At 32.0% G+C, this 24,890-nt stretch overlaps 1 protein-coding gene across 4 annotated transcripts in view; it reads left to right on the top strand.

Moving 5' to 3' along the window:
• Positions 1 to 13,672: 13,672 nt before the first annotated feature.
• LOC114932492 (lachesin) overlaps positions 13,673 to 24,890 on the top strand; it is an 88,441-nt gene continuing 77,223 nt past the window's right edge. The window contains exons 1-2 of one of the 4 annotated variants that reach the window (XM_029304719.2): positions 13,673 to 14,134; positions 20,433 to 20,529. The gene's annotated coding sequence lies outside the window, so the exon portion shown is untranslated. Of the gene's footprint in view, positions 14,135 to 15,388; positions 15,769 to 20,432; positions 20,530 to 20,693; positions 20,912 to 24,890 lie in introns of those variants that run through there. The other 3 variants (XM_029304718.2, XM_085479831.1, XM_029304721.2) reach the window with 3 other exon arrangements.

Below are 24,890 nucleotides of genomic sequence, written 5' to 3'. Positions count from 1 at the left end.
ATCGCGTAAATATCCTTAGTTTCGGGCAAAGCGCAGTATCCGATTAATATATCGCCACGTGTCGCGTTATCCGGAAAATGTTCCGCAAACATTTCCGCTCGTATTCTGTTACAAGATGTTTGCAACATTATCTGTAACAGAGAGATGAATATCACCAATGATATCCGTATATTTCGCTTGCAAATAGGAACTAGGAAAATATTGATTGCGATAGTACAAGACAATAATCGATTTGTTTGAAAAGTTTACTTAGCAACAAAGTACAAAGAAAAAAATACAGTTTAATGAATTTCGCTGTATTACATCTTTTCATGTTTCTTTAATTTATAATAAAGCTTAATTGAATTAGATGCAAAACTAATGCGCATGGATAACGACACAAAAAATAGAAATGCGGTTCGTGACATCATAACTGCAAATATCATCCGTGTGAAAAGTATTCACGCAAAAATGATTTTTATTTCGATTAAAAAAGAAGGATGATCGATATTACAAACGAATACACTCGTGTTTTCGTGCGTCTATCTACAATATTATCTGTTGCGCCAGAATTGCGGAACTGTCATGCTTCGTGTTTGTACCGCAAACAGAGATCGAATTGATTCAGACGAACACGTGTTATACACGATGGAAAACAATTTAAATCTTGTTAAATATGATGCAAAGCGAAACCTACACATGAACAGGTGAAACTTTATTTCATTTTTTAAGCTCGCTTCTCATTGCACTTTTTATCAAATCAGGTAAATCGAAATATAATTGACTATCTTTGAATTTTATTCATATTGTGTCTTTTTTAATATCGATAACATATTACTCCATGATAGATATTTTTTTTTATTTTACTTGTCAGAATATATAATATGGTTACTTATACAAAATATTTTTTAATTGAAAAATTCTTGAATTAGTTTGCAGTTAATTTTTTTCTCATAGTATTTGATTACAAATTCTTTTTTAAACAATTTTTAATTATTATTTTTAAGTATCTTGTAATGTTTAAAATTTATTCAATAAAGTTTTGTTTAAAAATAAAAACTTTATTTAAAAATAAAATAAAAAAGAAAGTTTTTTATTGATGCATGCATATATATATAATTTAATTAGTAGAAATATTAGCTATTTATGTTTTGTTTTGTTAAAATTGTTATTAAAATCAAATTAACTTCAAATTAATCAAGGCATTAAAATACACAAAATTATATGCTATATATGTGCAGTTTAAATTTGTGCGAAATATTACAATATAAATGTATAATAATTAAAAGGATTTAAAGCTCATCATTAAAAATTTAAATACGAGTCCAAAAGTGATTTGAAGCTCTTATCGACTAGATCAAACTATGGTCATTAGCTTAGAAGCTACTGTTTCAAGGTAGGTTACGAGCCATCAGGGAATTACGGTATCAGGCTGTCCCTATGCTACTGTAACGTATCTTGTTAAGTATGGTTCTTAAGAAAATATAAAAAGCAAAATTCTTGTTAATTTCTACTAAAGTAACAAATAATGATAATTTCTAAATAGGATTAATTATCACTTATTTATAATATAAATAAAGCATAAATTTATTTAAAATAATATTTAAACTGATAAAAGATTATTACTGACAAATTTAAAAATAAAAAAATATTAAAAATTGTAATTTTATATGTTATGTTAATGTATTTTTTGAAATTATATATATATATATATATAAAGTATAAAAAGAATAATTTTATATAAAATTAATATAAAATATAAAATAAAATATGAATTAAAATTATATATGTATGTTATGTTTATGTTTTTTTTTTTTGAAATTATGTATGTTTTTTTAAATATATATAGCTGTTAAAGCATAAAAAGAATAATTTTACATAAAATTAATATAAAATATAAAATAAAATATGAATTCAAATTATATATGTATAATATGGCTATTAAAGTAAATATAAAAGCAATAATTTTATAGTTACTTTAACAGCTATATAATTTTAAAATAAATAATTATTAATATAAAGGACTAATAAAATGTTAATTTTTAAAATTTAGAGAAATATATGTATATTTCTCTAAATTGTTACAAATATATGTTTTAAAAGTTTTTAAACTTATATTTTTCTTTGTTGTAGATACAAGCAATTATAATAAGAAAAAAAGTAAAAAAATTTATCACAGCTTTGAAAAGCTTAGAAGCATCAGTACCTCGCAATACCTATAATCTGTTCGCGCCACGTCACTTGAAAAGCTCTGCGCTATAAGGACGTAGTAGATACAGGCTATCATAGTCAGCCATATATCACACGTGTCCATCATAATCAATCTAGTTTTCTTGTACACGATGCTATATCATTCCTGTTCAGTCTAGTCAATGGAAAAAGAGTATAACGTACAAATCACTGGATTCGTATAGAAATAATCGTGAAACTCTATACAATTTAATCGTATAATAAAAATACAATTTCCTGTTGTGCCAAAACGTCCCTCTTCTTTCGTCCGTCGATATCGATCGTCTTTCGCAATTAAAGTAGTCTCATGGGGTTTAAGCATTAATTACGTCGCTTAGCGCAATAAATGAAAACCTCGGGGAGTCGTCGTGAGCATTTGACTCCATTTTCGTGTATTGCGACGTTAATGACCATCGCACGTTATATAAAAGAGGGTGAAATGAGAAATTTCTAATTTTGTACGATAGACTGCTTTTCAAATTCTATTTCACAAAATCCTTAAATTAGGCAGTTTGTTACGGATTGCACAATAAATGTCGCAGGAGTCTTAACCATTTATAGAGGGGAATTTTTATAACTGTGCTTAAAAACCTCAGATTCAGAGGGTTTTCTACACTTATTTAATAAGGAGTTAAGTGATACCAAAATTTGAAATAATGGCTTTGAGCAGCTTGCTACAAAATATATTGCTCCTTCTCAGTCTTCATTAAAATACACATTTTTTATTTAACATAGATTGCTAAATTGTGAAATTAAATAATTATATGTATGTGCATATAAAATTTTATATAGTTGTATAGTATAATGTTAATATTTATATACAGGGTGTTCCTGAACTCCCCTCTACGGCACAAAATATTTTTAGAATCTTAAAAATTTTTTAAAACTTTTAAAAATGTTCTTCTTTATATCGCTCAGATAATATTTTCTTAAATATTTGATTTTTGAAATATTAGTTTAAATCTATATTTTAAGATATTTCTGAAAATATTTTTTAAACATGAAAAAGTGGACATAAAAACATTTTAAAAATATTTTCTAAAACTTTTTTATCTTTTAAGAAATATTTTTAAAATCTTTTAAAATGTTTCTATGTTCGCTTTTTTATGTTTACAAAATATTTTCAGAAATATTTTTGAATGTAGATTTAAACTAATATTTCAAAAATATGTATGAAATATTTAAGAAAATATTATCTGAGCGATAAAGAAGAACATTTTTAAAGATATTTTTAAAAGTTTTTTAAAATATTCTAAAAAATGTTAGCACAAAAAATTTTAAATAATTTTAAAATATTCCTAAAACTATTTTAAAATGTTTTAAATGTTTTCAAATTATTTATGCAATATTTTATAGAAATATTTTTTGAAAACATTCATAATATTTTATGCTGTATGGGTCAGTGCCAAAATTGATAAAGCATAACTTTATCAAATGAAAACAAGTTAAAAATGTTAATAAAACATATGTTCGAGTTCGAACGGTTTCGGAGTTACATATAAGAAATTAAAATTACTTTCTTAAAGACAATATAAATTGAAATAAATATTATTTAACATTCTTTATTCTGTTTAAATCTTTACAAAAGATGATCAGAAATTCTTCTGTCGATTTTGACACACTTTCTAGCACAAATTAAATAATAAATTATTTCGAACTTTTTGAAAAACATCATCCACGAAATTCCAAACATTTTTCAAAAAGCTCGAAATAATTTATTAATTCGCAGAAAGTGTGTCGAAGTCGACATATGAATTTTTGAGTATTTTTGGTAAAGATTTAAACAGAATAAAGAATTTTCAATAACATTTATTTCAATTTATATTGTCTTACAAAAGCATATGTTTATTAATATTTTCGACTTGTTTTTATGTGTTAAAGTTGTATTAGTTTTGTCACTGAGTTCAGAGACATCCTGTACATGTATAAATCTCTCTACCTATTTAAAATAATAGTCATTTTTAATAAATGCATGTAGTATACTCTTAAAATCACAGAATATCGAATCAACTCATTTAACCGCTACATGTAAATCTTGGATTAATTTTATCATATTAAATATAAATTGCATTTTTATTTAATTAAATGTGAGACTGCATATCTACTTAACTTTTGGTATAAAAGTCACACGAATAAAATGTGTGACAAATAATTGAATAAAAAGAAAAAAGCATGAAGAATGTACGCATATAAATCATAAACAAGGATACACTTTCCAGTTTTCAAGAAATATATAATAATGTAGGATAAATAAATAATAATTGTAGAAGAAAGAGAGCAACTTCACTTTCTTGAAATTATTCAAGACACATATTTAGTCAACTGTGTTGTATTACACGTACTCTTTGTAAAGTACTGGTTCTAGTTCGGGGTGGATCTGCACGATAAGTCGTGCGACCGCCTAATAAACACAAATGCGCGTACGTATTCGTGGCAAACTGAAAATAATACTCCTGGCCTCGTGGAGTTCTCGTTTCGTCCGTAGGTACGATAAGAAATGACTACTCCCGGAAAATGTCATAATTGCAAGGCAAATTGGCGAATGGAAACGTGATATCGTTTTGAGGGTGGAAATGGAGATTGATTGCACGTTATTTCGCGGGTAAATGTAATATTACAGCAAGCTAAATTCATGCTACGCGAATTTTTTCTTTTTCTTTTTTGGCTCTGTAAAAGTTTTTCCAATGTTGATACAACTGATGAAAATTGCTGTTAACGAACTTCCTAAAAAAAAAAAAAAAGAAAAGAAAAGAAAAGAAATGAAAAAATCGACTTTGATATGTGTTTATTGCATAGCAGAATTTTGTTTTGAAATATGAAATTCATAGAATATTTATTACGAAAACTCATTAAGAACCCTAATTAAACCACACACGAAAGACAAATCTGTCCTAAGGCGCTTCGGATCGCTTCGCGGTAACAAGTTTACAAAGTTTCTTCCCACGTACTTGGTAAGAAAGATTATCATCGAGTTATTATAATTATGGACTCTAAACGTTTCTCTCTGGTTTAGTTGATATGCGACTTGCATCGACAATTATCCACTCTGAAAAATTTATTCAAGCAACAAAATCTCTCACTCATTATACATATAACGTAATAATTTCAATTCAAAATGATTATTTCTTATATGTATATTTCGCTTGTATATGTATAATTATTGCATAATACGATTATGCAAGATGCGCTGAAAGCATGTAAATTAATTTTGAACTGCTTTTAGAAATTCGAGAATGTTTAGAAGGATGAAGGGTTGACATTGCAATTGAGACGTTAGTACAATTAACAATTTCAAGAATTTGAGATAATTTTCAGGCTCATTCCACTGTACTAGAAATGATGCAGAAAAGAATGACGCGATGTTGTAAAAGTTATTTAAATATAAATTACAATTAAATCTTTTTATGATTATTTAGTGAATATATTAAAGTCAGTTTTAAGTCGAACAAAAATTACACATATGTACATGACATATATCTTACTAAATAATGTAAGACTTTTTTATACTTATTGAAAATTAATCAAATTAAATGTAAAGTTATATAATAATAGATAATGAATAAAATCATCATCGATATATGCAAATTTATATATTTAAAAAGCTTGTTAACAGTAATAAAGGTTATTAAGTAAATATGATATTATTAAATTTTAAGCACATTTAGTAATTGCATTCGTAAATGTAATTACAAATATGTGAGCTATAGTTGATGTGGTTTTATTTAACAGTAAATTATTTCGATGCAAAAAGCATTTTATTGTTCTTATTTTATTATTACAGTAATCACGAAAATCAATTTAATTATCCACTATCTATCAGATTACTATCAGATCGAGTTAATCTTTTATCGAGTAAACTTCATAACACACATAGCCACACCGATGCACACTGTCTATCTTGACTTTTTCCTTCAACTTTTTAAAAAGAAACGGATACTGTAAAGTATTCACTCCATTTGCATACTATTTTACTTAATTAAAACCTTGTCGAGTCGCGTTAATTAAAACATTGATTTCCGCTGTCATTATCGCGTCGGTATCGGTTTCTGCTTCACCCTTCGCTAATCTAAGATGACCTTGTCCCATACAAAGATAAATACTTGAAAAGAATGTTGTATGATAGTCTAAAATCGATGGCACCACGTATCTCGGATGCGCATTATTAGACACCGTCCTATATGAAAGCATCATCTCAAATACTTGATTTGCATATCAATTTCGGAACGGTCCGATAATTAAAATATCAATCGCGACCTCGTCTCGCGCTCGCGCTCACGCTGTTCTATATGCATATGGGGTAAATACTTAATGTGTTTATTCTGATCAACTGTTTGCACCGCATAGAATACTCAAAGGTGTCCTTTAATATGGTAAACAAGGTCCTATTTAGAGCATTGTCATTACTACGTGGTAATGGTTCTTAATTAAATTCAAACGGATAATTAAAACTGTAATGTAGCATAGTATAGTCTTTATCTTCTATATCTTTGCTTATCTCAGTATAATATAATTTTAGTTTAATTAAAACGATTTATTTAATTTTTTGCGAAAAAATTCGTACTGATTACTTTAATTCAATATTATATATCTATACGCGATTTAATATAATGTTTAAAACAGTGTTCTTGCGTCAATTCTTTGCAGTCATCGTTATAAGAATCGCATCAAGGTGTAATCTGTATCTCATTCAGATGATACTCATCTATTACTTTTATCAGAAAGAATCTTTCGAAAGAGTAGAAAAGAAAGCCGAAGTACTTCCTTAGAAAAAGCAGCTAAAGAAAAATCGTTACGTGTTTATCCAGGTTTTTTACAAAAAAAGATCCTTTTATTAAAAAAGTCCAAGTAATCTCAATATCTTTTTTTTAAAGAATGATTACTTGATGCAATCAGATAATATAAATTTTTTATGCTATTTAATAGTGCAATACTAAGTGCGCAAAAAAGTTAGTGGTGATAATATATGTACATACCATGTTACATAGCTAAAATAAAAAAAATAAAAAATAAAAAGAATAAAATTTTGCACTCATGGTTTATATAGTAAATATTGATAATATATTGTACATATCTATCTTAATAACTTATTTTAATATCAAGTTTTCTCTTTAAATTCCAATTGATATTGATATTCAATTTACATTCAAAATCTGTTTATTGTTGGTATAAATTTACATATTACTTTAAATAAAATTACAAAATAAAAACTATTATTTTAATTAACTGATAATATGAATTAATTGATACGCGGCTTTTTTGCAGCATTTTATTTTGCATACAATTTTCAAATATTTTATACATCTGGAACAGAATTATCAACAACACCTTCAAAATCAGAGAACAGAACGATATTATAGAATCTCTCCATCAGTAGGGAAAGTTTACTCATAAATAAGAAATCTTTCATCGATTATTATATTATCGAGTTCTTTACAAAAGAATATAATGCATTTTGTATTTATCTAGACATTTATGTAACGCATCTTTTATTTACTTTATTTATTTTACTTACTTATTCTTTTTCAATAAAGATTCGATACGTCATTATTATTTTTTAATTGTTTAATAAGTATAGGCTGTTGATTCTCAATATAAATTATTTTCATAAATTAATAATATGAAAATAAATCATATGTAATCATAATTATACATAAATTGATGAAAATTAGATAATTCGATCTTGAACGTAGTTGAGATAAATTTTTTTAAATTTACGTTATCATATATATAGAGTTGAAAACTTTAAACAAGATTAAACATATTGTAAATGGATGCATATGCACGTCACGCTATACAGCAAAGTGTTAAAAAGTGTCGCCTATAAATACCTATCTCTCGTTTCGTTGGCTTTCGAGTTTTTGCACGATATTTCGCCGAGAATCCATCCCTGTTTCACCGATATGCTTTCCGCATATACGTATATATATGTACATAGTAGTCACGTACACTTCTTCGATAAGCGCGTGTAAGGGCGTTTCTCGGCTACGGTGCACACTCTCATAATTTTCAACCTGAAAATTTATAATAGTGCTGTGTGAACGTACGCGCATTTTTTGAACAAAATGTTAAATATAGATATTTTATTCATCGTAAAATGTTTCTTTTGTTCTTTTCATGGCGTTGAAAAAAATTTAATTATAACGCGATATGAAATTGTGGGTAGCTCATATTCTATTGATATACATAACAATTTAATTTGTTATGTAATTGTAATTATACATACGACAAATGTAGACATTATATTAGAATGTTATTTTTCTATATTTTTGTTATTAGTCTAATATAGAGACGAATATCAAATCTTTTTTTTTCTTGGAAGTGACGATGTTTTCAAGTCTATTAATATTATGCGACGTTGTAATTTCTTTTAATTGGGTGTTAACAGGGTAAATAATCAGTTGAGAAACTTGTTGACTTTCCATCGTTTTGTGCCAATAATATATCGTAGAAAAAGAATTCAGAGAGAAGCGTTTTTCTTGCCACGACCTTATGGCGCCACACAACAATTTTCTTCTCTACGTTTAATTTTCTCAATCAATCGATGTGCACCGTCGATGCCGCGAATCAATATTACTCGACAATATTTCACGATATTGTGCAGCTCTTCCCTAGATTGCAAAAAATTGAAACAAAACATATAAGTGTGGGCTCACCCCTCGGCAAGAAAAAAAGCAACAGTAATAAAACGGAGCGAATACGGTGCAAAACTCTCGCACTTTTACCCTCGCGATAGTGTTGGCCTCCCCTGACAACAACGCATGTCCACGTGCACATCGTCGTGTCGGTGAGGATTCCTGCAACTGGGTGGGGCGGTGCACCGGCGCCTGCGTTGGATATCCAGGAACGTGTCTTTCAAGTTATCCTTCAAATATCCCCACGCTATCCTATTATCATGGAATTTAAATCGTCGACGGGTTATCATTAATCTTACATTTTCTCCTTCCTTTTCTTTCTCATTTTCTTCCTCTTTCTCTCTCTCTCTCTCTCTCGCTCTGTCTCTTTTTCTCTTCCTGTTTCCGGATGACAAGTCGATAAGTCGTGTCCTGTTCCACTCCACGTATATCCATATAGGTTTTATACAGGTTCTCCACGTGCACATATTCGCTTTTTCTTTTTCACAGTCTACCCTTGACTATACACATCCCCTTCTGCTACGTCGACTCACCCCTTTCATTCTTACTCTCTGTCTGCTCGGTAAACCCGGCACGATTCACGTCGGTCCGCTGAGCAAAATGATAAATCTACGGACGATGAGCGAAGTGTTTGCTCGCCTTCGCACTTACGGATCGACTTTTATCTCGAAGTCCGCGGGTCAGGCCTTACGTTACTAAGAAGCAGACAACCGGTAGCAGCGAGAGGAAAATTTATTGGAGTCAATGTCTCTGCGGATGTATACCTCTATCGTTACGCATGAATATCCGCTGGATCGGTAAACTTGAGAAAAGAAAATTGCACAAACGCAAATTTCCCGTTAACTTTCAGCGTTATATTACTTAATAATTTTCTTTCCTTTCGTTTCCGTATTTCTTATAAATTATATTTGTAAGAACGATTCGCGAAAAGAAATTATAAGAATCTGTTACGAACGTTCTACTTTGTAAACAATTTATTTAAAGAAGAACATTAATTTACGACATATTTCTAATTTGTTTATATACACATACACAAGTCACGTTTGTAAATTCTCAGATTTTTTATATTTTCTGTGAGCATATGTATGTGACAAGAAGAAATTAACTGACGCCGACGAAGTTTGAAAAGATTAAGAATCGTTACGTTTTATAAAGTTTCAAGAGAATATTGTAAGAGCGTAAAGAGAAGGAACGCTCATCTCAACTTATTGAAGTACGTAGAAAGAAACTTCCGTTTAAAACGTTGTTTTGAGCAAACTTTCGAATCTTTGGGAAGAATGTTTGATAATTTTGAACTTTGCGCAAGATTTGATAGATATAGATTTTTCCATAGATGATTAGCTCCACTTGTGAAACTTTTAGACGATCCGACAAAGATTTAGCATCCTCTGGTAGAATAGTTGGGGGTTGAAGGAGTCAACGAGCGGTTGGTACCCGTATGTGACGTGAAATTTATGGTCTGGTAATTTAGCGAGAATTTAAAACATTCTGCCGGAATAAAATTGCGGGAAACACCTGTGCGCCATTCTCGCGAGGAGTCTATCTCGCGCGTTTTGGATTACGAGGGTTGAACGTTGCCGGAACATTAATGAGATACACACGGTACAGAGATCTGCGATTTCGAATCAACTTTTCTCGTTGGAATTGCAGGAACTTATTATTATCGGATCGCGTACTTATCGCGCCTGATGTATTGCGCTCTTCGATGAAGGAGCTAACGGATGAGATAGGAACGGGGGTTGTTAAAGAAAGGACGGATAAATCTCGGTAGGAAGAACGGATAAATCTGCACCCGTCCACTAAGTACCTATTCTCCAATAAGAGAAGCACCCTTCTCTCTCTGTCCATATAAGCCAGACTAAGGCTTCTTATCTTGCGCGCGAGCGCAAAATCCTATGTGACGATACAAAGGACGGAAGAAATTTTTGATGTAAAAATAAAAAGTCAAACGTGATGCGTGTGTGTGTGTGTGTGTGTGTGTAAATAGAAGATTCTCATCTCATCGCAGGGCGCGCTGTTGTACCGGTGGAATTAAAGCGAGGGTAGATCGACCGATAAAAGGAGGACGATGGGAATTGTTCCGCACTTGCCTGTCCGTGACCAGCTCTTTTCTCGTCTACACGAACTTCAATCCATCCTCAACATGGCATTCTCTTCGAGAAATTTATAAAAGCATATCGATTAGTTTGCATATAACTGAAATTTCCTACTAAATGTCAGGATAATAAAAGCTTTATTCTTTAATATTACACACAATTTTCGAAAAATATGATACCAAGGTCTCGCGTTTATTCTTTCTACATTATTTTATATTATCATTTCTGATTAGTTTTACCATTATTACAACATTGTACGAGATTAAAAAATAACTAGATATATATATATATATATATATTAAAATAATTTGTGGAAATTTAATTTTTCTCGCACATCGTCTCTGTATTATACCCGAAAAAATATCAAATGGTACCATCTCGCGAAAGCATGCATGAATGGATTAAGCTCGGTTTACGGCACGCACAAAATCTTCGTTGAAGCGTGTGTCCCGCGATAAAATCCGTCTGGTTAGCTCGTATGTGCGCGCGATTCGATTTTATCCCCCGCAGTCGGTGAAAGAATTAAAGAGGCGATAGAAAAGTCTCGCGAGAAATGGCGGAAGAGTCGCGCACGTTCCGCGAGCGTTTATACGTCCGCAATAAGACGATCCAGTTTTTCCTTTCTCCCCGTTTTCTTTCGTTTCCACACCCTCGCAACTTCGATTTATCGCAAACGCGCGCGCGAAAAACCCTCGTCTGGCACAAAGGGTGGCGCGGAAAAAATAGTTGGAAGTCGGTTAAAAAAAGATATTGGCGGAAGTTCCTCGTCGTTCAGCGCGCGGCAGGCGAAGGATTAAAGAATGGATAGATAAATCTCGTGAGAAATAGCGGATAAATCGCGCTCGTCCACTAAGCACACACCCTACCCTCAATAAGATCCTGTCCCCTTCTATTTCTTCTCCCTCGTCTCCCTTCTTCGTTCTTTTTACTCGCGTTCCAAAACTCGATTTATCTCACGCGCGTGAAATTCTTCCTGCAATATGAAGCGCGCGAGAAAATTCTCAAAGACGTATGAGTAAAGACAGCTCCACTCGAGCGAACGAATTTCCCACCTTGAACTTCCTGCTTCGGTTGGAAAGTTGGTCGGCAAGATGGGAAGACAATGGGAAGAAACTTATGTATATATATATAAAGTTTCAACAAAATGGTGAAATGATATAAATGAAGTAATGCGTATTCTGGAGGTTCATGACAGCATACATTTTGCAGGCAACATATTTCGTTTACTCTGTTTAATGATTATGTATGGTATAAAGGGGTATTCTTTTACACGACGTTATTATGCGTAATGATGATAGCAGTTCTAAAGTATAGTTTATTCAATTTTATATTTATAGTACTTAATGCGTATAAAAAGAATCTTATCGTCATTCATCGCGTTATATTATACGCTATGATTGTTTTATAATCACGAATTTCGTGTTAATCTTTGCCTCCCTCTTTCTCTCTTTCAAACCTATTCGACTGAAATATAATTTAATCTGCTATAATAATATAACATATTGTTTAATAATTAATATTATAATGGTATACGTGTTAACGCATCAACACGTGATTTTGATGGAAGAACAAATTGGTATGAAAAATTAATGCAGCAGTTTGAAATTGAATTCCAACAACCTTCCACTTTTCTAGCAAATAGCGTTAATTAATTTAATTATCAGAAAACGATATAGAAAAAGCGTATTTATATTGGTACTAATTTTCATTTGAAATCTCAGGTTGGTTTTCCAGAGCTGATATAGATAGACATTTATAAGACATTTACAGACCTGTATAAGTACATCGGAAATAGATAGAGAATTGAATTTTACTTTCGATTGCACGTACCTTTGAAGGTACATCGATTCACCGAATAAAATTTCAGAAAAAATGCGAATGCATAGTAAGAGATACGGTAGGTAAAGGGCATAATCGAACCGAGGGAAATATATATCACTCAATTATATCGATCAGCCGATAATCCCAATAATCCAATTTAAATTTTCAATTTTTCGCAAAGCGACAAAGTCGCAAAGGGAGAAAATTTTTCAAAGAAAATTGAAGAGACGATGTGGGGTAGACGAGAGGAAGAAAAAAGCCCGCGTTGTCACCTTCTTGCGCGTCTTTTTCGTCGACGAGCGTGTTGGCGGGCAACGTACCACTCGTAATAAACGATAAAGGGAAATAAAAGTGGCTCCACCCAACAAAGAAGGAAAACCAATGCGACCGGGTACGGAAAGAGGACAGACGTGGTGCGCGACATCGTGGTCGGGAGCAAGAGACGAAGGGAGAGACGTGGTGGAACGCGTCGGCGTGTGTACCAGTCCGTTTCCAGCGACACGATGTGCTTCCCTATGCTTTTTTGTTTTAATTTCCTAGAGGCCACCCATTTCGCTCCCCTACTTTCGCTCTCTCTCTCTTCATTCTCCCCAGCGTGTCTCCCTATCCTCCGTCACTGCTCGCCGTCCCTCGTGGGAGCTCCGCGAAATGTACCACGGTGGTTTTCAGCACTGTGTGGATGCTGCTAGGTATATATCCTCATCCTCCCTCTTCTTTCTCCCTGCTCTCCTCCGCGTCGGCTTTCCTCCCACATCATCCCCACCGCGCCCTGTCTCTCGCTTTCTGTCTCACTCGCTCTCTCTTTCTCTGCTTTCCCTCCTACCCGTTTATCCCTTCCTCGCGACGCGTCCTCTCACGCCGCCACCCCTCTGCCTCGAAGTAAAGGGCTGAACCGGCCAGTGCAATTCCCGACGAGATCGACGTCGAACCCGCGCTCCTGCTCCGCGATCGCGCGTCAATCTCCGACGCTTTTCGCGACGTCTTTCTTAAATCTCGACGTATCTCGAAGAATCGTCTCTCTCTCTCTCTCTCTCTCTCTTGCTTTTTTTTCTCCCATCTCCTCAAAACGAATTATCCCTCTTCTGATTAAATCAACGATATGATAATCTCTCTCTGAAATATTATCGGGACTTTGTGATACTTCAGAAAGAGATGGGTGGAGATTAACAAAAAAAAAGGAGTGAAAAAACGATATGGACCAAAAGTGATACGTGGACACGACGCGGGATATATATACCTGGGAATACGGAATACGTAAACTCACGCTCGGAATTTCGGAAGAGATTAATCGCCGCGATGTCAACACCGTGCGATGTTCGCTACGGCGCGCGGAACCGCGATCCAGCGATCCAATCCAGCGATGTCGTGCCACGACACGTAAGTCTCGTCCCATGCGACGCCCGCGTCACGACAGATCGGTGGAGGATTCTGCGAGAATTCGGTGGTCGCTTCGCGGTCTCGTATTGATCGGATCGACATCGTGGATCGTGGATGACGGACTAGATCCTGGTGTAGAGGGTGGTTTCCGCCACCCTTTCCATTCACCGTATATAGCTCCAAGTTATTTTCGACGCTCTCGTTTGATGGACGGGTTATTCTATATCGGAGTATCGTTATCTCGAGGAGACGGCGCATTTCGCGAGATTTTCCGCGGTTAAATTTTCCGAACGCGCAATTCTGTTCTCCACATTTTCGCTAATTGAACACGCCCGTCGATCGACCGATCGGCCGAATCCGCTTAACTCATGAATCCGGGATTTGGTCCTTTCTTTTCTCTCTTTTTTTTTTTTTATGCGAGAGTCCTTATGACTGTCGTTCGGATGCACCCGCGATTAATTAAAATAATCCCTTGGCGCGCTCACCGCGTTTGAATTATTACACGATGGTGCCAGGCGTGTCCGAGAACTAGGTTCTAAGACCGAATGAATGAAACGGGAGATCAGAGCGAACAGAGAACGTAGATTGATATTGGCACGCATATCAATCAATTGTTTCGAGATCAATTTTTGTTGAATTACTGTCTACATTACATTCGCGACTTATAATCTATCGCCATTTTGTTAAATGAATCTCTATATGGTATATGTAAAAACCGCAATATTTAATTTCAATTCATCGTTATTTAATTTTTCATGTCACGTTATATCGAATGCTATTGTACAGATAACGTCCCTCCGACATCGCTTTTCGTGATAAAAACCTTTGTCTCGGAGAACTACTCTTTATATTCGCTTGATTTTTTTAGACATTGTCTTATGACTGCGGATGAAATTAGCATGAAAAAGTAATAAAACTTGACATATATATTAAAGTTATTAGCTACAAATTACACAAAGGGATTTGTAATGCATTATTCAAAATTACCAAAACGAACAAATGTGAAACATATAATTAAAGATAAAAACAAAATGAAGAAAAAATTGCCCATAATAATATGAGGAAAAACTATTAAAAGCTATATTTTATGTGCGAAATTGCTTTTTTAATTCTTTATTGCGACTAATAAAATATTATTAAACATTTAAAATATTACGTATTTTATAAAAACATAAATTATTTTAAATAATTAAAGTTTTGAATCTGAATTTTATAATTATGAATATTAAATTAAAAAAAGATTAATTGCAAATTAGTAGTCAAATGTAAAATAATAGCTGTAGTAATCAAATAAACTGTTACGTAATTATGTAAAGTAGACAAAAGCAAAAGAAAGAGAGGGGAGGGAAAGAGAGAAAGAAAGAGAGAGTGTTATTGGCAGAATATTTATAAAACTTTCTTGAGATTTTTTACCATCACGTTTAGCAATCAGTAACTGCGCGTTACATTCTTTCGGTGAAAGATTTGTGATGTTCTATCCAAAAGTCCTGAAACTTTTATTGGACACACCTTGCAAACCGTCTGACATGGACGTCGTTACAATACGTTGCATTTCTAGGGGACGTCGGGATCGTTGCTGGATTGTATTAATTGAATCTCGGGGTAGACGAGACTTTTCTGATTTACATGGGGAGGTCTGATTTCTTTTAGTGACATTTTATTTAATTTTTTTGCGGCACATTGAAATATGCATGATAGAATTTTATCGAATACTCGGACATTTATATTCGATTCAAAGTATTTGATATTGAATATATTCAGGAACATTAGATATAACTTGGAATTCGTTATCAGTATATTCCCTAAAAAGGAATATTGTTGGTTTTTATGTGTTGGTTATTTTATAAATTAGGAAAAGTCAATGTGTGTTTTATTACTATCTTGTATATTAAACATATAAACGTGATAGCTAAAATATATATAGAAATTATAGATTAATAAATTACAATTACATATAAAAATAACAATTGTGCTTTTTCATCAGAATACTACATTTAGAAAACATTTTTTGACATCTAGTTACATCACATATAATTAAGTATATCCATTGTATATATTTTAATATTCATTATTTTTTTATATTGCTGAATCTAAAATCAATATTTTTGCTCAATTTTGTATTAATTTTTGTAAAAATATCAGAATTTTAATTTGATGATTAAATATCAAGATATTTAATGGAAAAAATAAATGAAAGAGTGTTGGAAAAATCGAGTTATTCGATCAAATTTTAAATTGAAACTACAAGTTAAAGGAATATATATCTAATTAACTATGCAATAAAGATGGAGCAAATATATATATATATATATATATATATATACAGTAATGCGCAAATTCTTTGCCGCAGAAAAACTTGATTTTTAATATTATATATTCGTATCGTCATGGATTTCGTCTCATACCCATTTGCTCTTGCCGTGATGAGTTCCAACTAATCTTTCGAGCGTATTAATTGAATCTCGTTGCGAATTCGAGAATCAGCCTAGTTATCATTAATTCAGGACGTACTTGGGAGCCGCGGAAAATATTCTCGCTCCTCCGATTTCTGCTTGTTATATCGTTCACGTGAGCATTTAATTGCGTACGTTTGTCTTCGCAATATCGCTACAGACACGAAATTCAGCTGTTCACTGAGGTGTACTAACAAGATTTTGTCGTAGATCAGGATAGACTGGATCACATTAATTCACGTGAAGCTCGTAAGCTGTGAAAGACGCTGCCGCATTTTCCGCCTTCTCCGCGTTCAAATTTTTGCAAGGATTTATGGAAGGTGTCTATTAGATAAATTTATATTATATGTCGAGAAGCGTAATTATGTTCTTTCAAATAATTTTATTTTTAAATATTTGTTGCTCCTGTTATATTAATTATATATCTTTCGCTGTATAAAATTGTGTAATTAAAACAAAATCAATTTTTTAATAACTTAAACATTGAAATTAATAAATTTTATACATTTTACATAAGAAATTATATAAGAAAATACTGAGGATTTTTGATATTTTATATTAATACCAATGAGAATTTTACAATTATTAAAAGATAATCAATTATCAAAATATCTAATTGAAAATGTGCTAATTGTGACGAATCTATCGAATTGTTACTTACTAGTATTTCATAATCAAGTTCTCCATTATCCTTCTATTCTCTCGGTGTATAAAGAGAATATTTAATACTGGAATTGAAATGTTACGTGTGTGCATGCATGCATAACAAACAAATTCCACACAGGATTACCGTTTACACAGTAAACGCATACGGCGAACCGCGATAACGTAATGTATTTAATCATTCATTCATTCATTCGTAGCTGCTAATTAAATTGTTATTTTGGCCAACATTTTTAATTTGACCATCTCTAACAAATAACAAGCCGACTCGTTCCATGTAACAAGCATATTTTCGATTCTTGGAAAATTCTTGGTCGTAACGCGCTCTCCCCGAATTTCGTTCCAAAAATATGACCGCTGTGCACCCGTATAACGATACTGCACACACTACTCCGACGAATTATTTTCTAACCCCTATAAAAGTTGCACGTAAGTCCTCCCTCGGGTTGCGTAAGTTTTTCCACGTTACTGGGTCATGTCGTCATGCTCACCTCTGTGTTGGATCTTTAATAATTACCTCGGTTGGATTTGAACTGATCCTCACAACGTGCAGCATCCCATATTTGAACACGTTAATAATTCCGGCGAATCAAGATAAAACTGACACCTCCTTTTATTTTCTCCGCCTTATTCCACTGCACGTGTGCCCATTTCGCATGCACGACTATGTGCGGATTATTCCGTTCTTGCATATGTGGGATATATAGGAACTCTCTATACACAGTTGGCTCCTTTTTAATTGAATTCCTTCAGTACAGTTAGCTGCCTTTCTTAAGTAATACTGAATAATGTTAGAATTTTGTATATCTGCTAATATATTCAAAATGGATATGTTTAAAGTTGTAAAATGGGATAATGATAAAAAATTATGATATATAATTGAGAAAGAAAAAGATAATTTTACATAAAAGCGAGAATTATTATTTTAAAATAATTTTAAAATTTTATGACTTAAATTTATGTATGCGCATTAACATTATTTATATATTACCATGTGATAAAAATTATTCATATATTACTACAAGAAAATTATTCATATATTACTACGAAAGCTGCTTTTGCATAGTGAATTTTAATAATCTGAACAAAAATATGTCATGAATTAAATTAATCTTTAAAATTGTTTTGTATTGAAAATTGAAAGTCTTGATTTTATTTTTACAAAAAATTTACTTTTTGGCATATATAATATATACTTTAATTTTTAATTTATCTGATGTTGCTTTTGCATTATTTTAATGTATGTACTTTGTTTTTCTTACATCGATTTATATTTGATTTTTATTACTTTTTAAAAAATCTTATATCTATATATTTTTAATTTGATAAAAATTTTATAATTTCAAGTTATTATAAATATTGTAAAATATCTTTATTTCAATATTTTTTAATATCTTCGTAAATAATAATTTCATATTTTTGGTCATATATATTATAATGATTATTAATAATGCATACGATAACACTTTCATTAGTTTATTAAAATTAATTTTAATTTTAATTTTAATTTTTCATTAGTTTATTAAAATAATCTCACTCATATAAATAATCTCACGAGGCGCTAATTCTTATCTTTTATTAACATTCATACATGCACTGAATACATACACGTACATATTACATATTTTTTCTTCTTGAAAAATGCATGTAGCAAAAAAAAAAGAATTTGCGATTCAAATATTGGGCATTCTCCTATTTCCGTTTAAAATCCACTTGATATAAAAAACCGACTCAAGAGTGGATTTAATCCGAGTTATAAATTTCCGGCCGTGGAGGGCGTCCAAGTTATCTTGAGTAATCAGGTACGGGGTTAATGAAGGAGGTAATTTCGGGCCGTAATTTGCGAGCTGCGAAATGTTGTAGATGATTCGGTTGGCGGAAGAAGTCGGACTAGTTAGAATATTGAAAAAGAGAAGCGAATAGTGATAATTCCCCTAGGCTAGCGACTAGTTCACGATAACGAGTTGATCGAGGATGCAGACGAAAGGAAGCAGCCTAACTTGATAATCTTATTTTCTAGTAATACAAGCAGAAGCGAAGAAGCGCTTTAAACAATCGCGAATTGGATACGATTCTTTTCCAAAGTTCTTCAAGTGATTGTTTGATAAGAACGTGAACTTCCAATACAGCTTATCGTATTCCAATAAAAGCAAACTAATGAAATAAATAATGAAAAATGTTCATGGATTTTGTGACTGTATTATTAAATTCTATCGGAACTTTCTTCCTCGTATACATATATCTACATATTCTCTATGGCATTTTTCATTTTTAGTTGTTTTATTTTCTAGCTTTTGTATCATTACTTTTATTTTGCTTTTACTTTTTGCATTAACATGCTTTTACATGAAATATATGTCAATATTTATATGTATATGCAAATATAACAAACACAATCAAAAGTTTCATGTACTCAAGATATTTTACGTATATCATTAACAAATTTCACGATTGAACTTTTAATAAAAAAATATCTTAATTGTTAAAAAAAAGATAATATTTTCTTTTAATTTTTATGAAAAGAATAGTTTATCTTCTAATTAATATTGTTATTTAACAGAATTGTTAAAGATTAAAACAAATTCTTGAAATGATAAACTTTGACTATTGTTCAATTATGTGTGTGCACGTATGTTTTGTTGTTTCATATATCATTTATTTTTATACAATTTTTATATCTAATTATGAATTTAAAAAAACAATGTTTTATCAAAATTGCAATGACATTTGGAACTTTCGAAGGTCTCTTATATTCGGCTATGTCAGGATTATTATTGACACTTTGTGCACTTCCGTTTTTATTGAAAGTAATAATAACCTGTGAGACAGTGTCGTAAAAATGGACGAGCAATTACATTGAAGAGGAAAAGAATTTCGCGGAGAAATTTCGTTTCTGTTGTTTCTTGCGTCTCCAGTATTTCTCTTCGCTCGAGAAGCGCGTTTTTCCGACACTCGGCTGAAAAAAAAAGTGGAAGAGAGAGAGAGTTCGGTTACATCGTATTTTACAAGATTACGCGCCATAACTGGACAGGTCGCTCGTCGAAAGAAGTTCGTTGAGAAAAACGCGAATAGGAACGAGGGAGAAGTACCCGATGATGGGAACTGATTAATCCCGCATTTTGGCGCTAGATAATGCTAATTTGTCGGAACTTTCTTATTTCTTCGTTATCCACTCCACACAGAAGTCGACGATTGAAAAGCTTGGACATTTAAGTAGAACAAAAGAAAGAAAGTTGTTAGTCGACGAGGGATTGGTGACAGGGATCGAACGATGAAAAGGTATGGGGTTGAAAAGGGAGAGAAGAGAGACAATTAAATGCCAATAATTGCGGCGATTACCAACCGATAAATCGCTATTATCGGTAACTTCATTTAATGTGTTAATTTCTCTGGCATTGAGTGCAACATGCGGTTACGACTCGTAAATGATTATTTTAATTGCACAATATTGTGTCTCTCCAGGCTGATTGTTCGCTATTCAAAGTGATAATATGCAATAGCAAACATTGCGTTGATAGTAGGAGTAACAGAGAGAAGAAGAAGAGAAACGGGGAAAGAGGTCGAATAGTTTAATATTTGCTCAGGCGGTTGTAAAAGATAAAAGGGAATAGTCGGTTACAAAAGAGAATGCTACCCCTTCCGCGGTCGACAACAGTGCAAGGTTTGTTGCATTATAAAAGAGGCTGATTGTTTGAACGGACTCCAATTTTAATCGCATGCGACTTTGCGAAACTATGCCACGGATACGTTTGCCCATAGTTCTCCCCTAAACAGTAGATTAAAGGTGCACAATGCCGGGCTTCTAAGGTATAATCTCTTTGTAAGAAAAGCACAATGCACCGTTGGAAAATGTCACTGCCTGTTTGTTGAAGTTATTTTCCCAGAGGATATCGCGCGCGATCCCAGATCTCAACAATTTTCTACTATTCTTTTTTTTTTTATTTTCTTTATCAGATACGTTTCGGTTGGCCGCGCGAACAATTGCATCACATAGAGGTTCTCAATAGCTCCTTAAACTCGACCAACTTCTTTAGTTGCGCAAACATCTACAAATCGCATAATTTAATCATTTTATAAAAAACCACTCCTCAATGTTTAAAGTCGACCAGACTGGCAATAATTTATTATAAATAATTATTTGAAATACAACAACAACGTTTCGGCTGTCATTGCAGCCCTTTTCAAGTACATCAAATTTAAAACAGTAAATCAACTTCTATGCAAACTACCGACAATGTTAACGCTTGTTTTGATGAACAATGTAAGACTGCTTTCAGTCTTACATTGTTCATCAAAACAAGCGTTAACATTGTCGGTAGTTTGCATAGAAGTTGATTTACTGTTTTAAATTTGATGTACTTGAAAAGGGCTGCAATGACAGCCGAAACGTTGTTGTTGTATTTCAAATAATTATTTATAATAAATTATTGCCAGTCTGGTCGACTTTAAACATTGAGGAGTGGTTTTTTATTAATTATTACTGGCAACCTTAAGGATTATTATTTATTTAATCATTTTATTCTAACAAAACAATTGCAACAATACTTTGACAGGAGAGACATAAAAAATTTATTTGTACGTAATTTTCTTTTTTTTCTTCAAGAGATCTAGAAGTTTGGAGATTGATCTAACATTCAAAATTTTATCAATGAGAATAGAAAAAGTTATACAGAGCAAAGAAGAGCACTGAATCTCACACAAATCCAATTCCCACTAGTCGTTAAGCGAAATCGAACATATAACTTAATAAAGTATGTTCGCACCGATAAAATTGGAAAGCACTGATATAACGCACGCTTTTTTGCACGCTCATTGGTTTGCACATTTTATCACCTTTGTGCCGCGATATTTTCTATGTTCAATATGAGAAGAGCCGCAATCTCTTACGCAAACTCGTATCTCTTACACACATGATACGCATACATAATCTTTACGATATATATTTCTATATTGTCCTAATATTATCTTTTCGACTAAGTGCAAGTTAGATGTTCAGATCTTTCTACCAAATATATTTCGTAATTATAAGAAAATTTATACAATTATCTTTCCTTTAAATACACAAGGTTCTGGTTTCTACTGAAATGTCTTTTAACAGAATAGCCATAATTATTTCAGGTACTTAAATAAAAATTATGAATCCGGATTTGAAATCCGGAAATTCAAGATACAAGATCCGGATTTGTCGCAAAATCCGGTTTCCCGGATTCTACAAATTTATGATAATAAATTTGCGTTTTTATACACTTACAGTATGAAGAAAATTGTAATCAATTCAGAACAATTTTGTTAAGAAATAGTTTTAATTAATTTAATTAACGCATTTCTGATGCGCAGTAAAGTAATCCACTTAGCTTTTTATAATTTGTCTAACAATACGAGAAACTGAATTTCGGAATAGGATGAATTTAGATCTCATTGAATCTGTTACATCCATTTACTCGAATCTGTCAAATCTGGCTTATCAAATCCGAATATTCGGATGCGCGGATATTCTCACATACTCTAATTGTAAGATCTAGATAATAATTCTCTCAATTCACATTATATCCTTTGCGAAGTAAAGAGAATTATTAAATTTGCCAGAAATGTGAGTATATTTTATTGAGAAAATTATTGTAAAAATTTTTATATTTATATAATATTAGTAGATTTTATAACTTCTTTTTACGAAACATAATTGATTAAATTATTATTATTGTTTTATTTTTACTTTATTATTGCTCTTTATTCTTTTTTATTTAGCTTTGTAATAAGCTTTGTAAATAAAATGACATATTCGATATTTATAATAAAATTGTACGCGCTACGCTGCACTTGTTATTTTCGTTGTTGACAAGTAGATATTTTCCTGTCATTGTCGGGCGAATTTAGGAAATATATCTTGTATTGTTAAACTCCCTAGAGATTTGTTTGTTCAGCATATTTCAGTATTAACAAAATGTGTTTAAGTTTTATAAATTGAATGATATAGCAAACTTTGCAAATATGTTTGTGCTTTAGATTTATATATGTATATAAACTCGCAAATTATTTTTTAGTTATTTAATTTTTTATCTACTAATATTTTATTAATAAAAACGAATCGTATGATTACATTTGGATTTACAATTTACATTTTATTTTTTATATTATTATTTTAGTTGTTGTTTTGAAGAAATAAAACTGAAAATTAATTTGTAAATATATTGTCCACATATTTAAATAAACTAGTTTAGTTTCTTTATTTTGCTCGATAATATTTTAATAGTATTATCTTATCTTGGTATACTAACTTTAATTTTTTGCATTTTAAAAAATTGCATTATATTTTGAAGATATATCTAAATATATATTTTCTGACAGAGAGGTATTATATCTTTATGCCCATACTTTCTTTGCAAATTGAATACATAAAAGTACGTACCTAGTGTTTTTGCACACATTACATAGAAATATAATTTAGAAATGCAATTGTTCAAGAAATATAATGAAGAAATGTAATCAGTGCCATGCACTGCTTGTCATAAAATGAGGTGCATTATCGAAGCTATCACTTATATCTGACCAACCACACTTTCGTTGCACATACATAGATATATACAGCGTTGCTACATTACTCTTTACTGTGTACATTTTAGCACCTAACTTGGTTATCAGGACCGACCCGCTCGAAACTTTAATGGCACCTTAAAAGCGCGACGTTTTATACCACGATTAAATATATGTATATTTCTAATATGCATATATTGCGCTTCCATTATTTGCTCATTGTCAGAATTATCATTTCTCCTGACGTATAAATACTTACGATTGGATATGATCAGAGAAATGACCGATTACACGAATGTACCATTCAACGTTTAACTCGTGCTGTAGAGAATTTCATTATTGTTAACAGTATTTTCAGTGTTTGTCACTGGCATAGACACAAGAACACGCCTAGTCTGTCGGTGAGATAGATCGAATGTCCCCGCTGATTGCTTCCTTCAGTTTCCCCGGCGTTCCACGATGATCAATGATACTGTCGATAATGATGAACGACGTATCAGAACCATATTTTTCCGTGGTCAGCTTCCTCTTGAAACACTCGATCGAAATTTCATACGCCGTTTGAAAGAAAGTAAAGATTTGTAAGTGCTTCGTAAGAGAAGTGATTCGTAAGCCTCATTTGTACACTCCATATTTATTTTTTTCATGGCAAGATTTTATTGTTAATCGACGAATTATAAAGTGATTGCTTCGTCAAATATTATGAAGATATAAATTTTGAATAAAATGCAAGTGCATTTTTTCTCGAAAAATATGAAACTTCTCAGTTAAAACAATTTCGTGGTTGACGTTATCCTGTACTCATATACTCTGACATGTTAGGCAATTTAATCTCGTGCTCTCGCAATTTTTAGTTTTCGCACCGATCACGTGTCGACTTTGGTCCGTGCTTGGTTTTGCAGTTTTCAAAAAATTTGATTGCACATACACTAGGATGAAAAAAAAGATGAAAAGTTTTTACGATACAACAAGCATAATACAGTTTATGGCAATTTTGATAGCAGTGCAGATTTTGATAACTTTTACAGATTTAATCTTTATGCGCAACTCGGCAAGAGATGGCCCGAACAAAAAAGAGAGCACATCGAGGTCTCTAATAAAAAAAAAAA

The sequence above is a fragment of the Nylanderia fulva genome, unplaced genomic scaffold, assembly GCF_048542155.1.
Source record: "Nylanderia fulva isolate GAGA-0341 unplaced genomic scaffold, ASM4854215v1 Scaffold13, whole genome shotgun sequence".
NCBI classification, from domain to species: Eukaryota; Metazoa; Arthropoda; class Insecta; order Hymenoptera; family Formicidae; genus Nylanderia; species Nylanderia fulva.
Note: the sequence above shows the minus strand (reverse complement) of the source record. Positions and strands in the feature narration are given on the sequence as shown.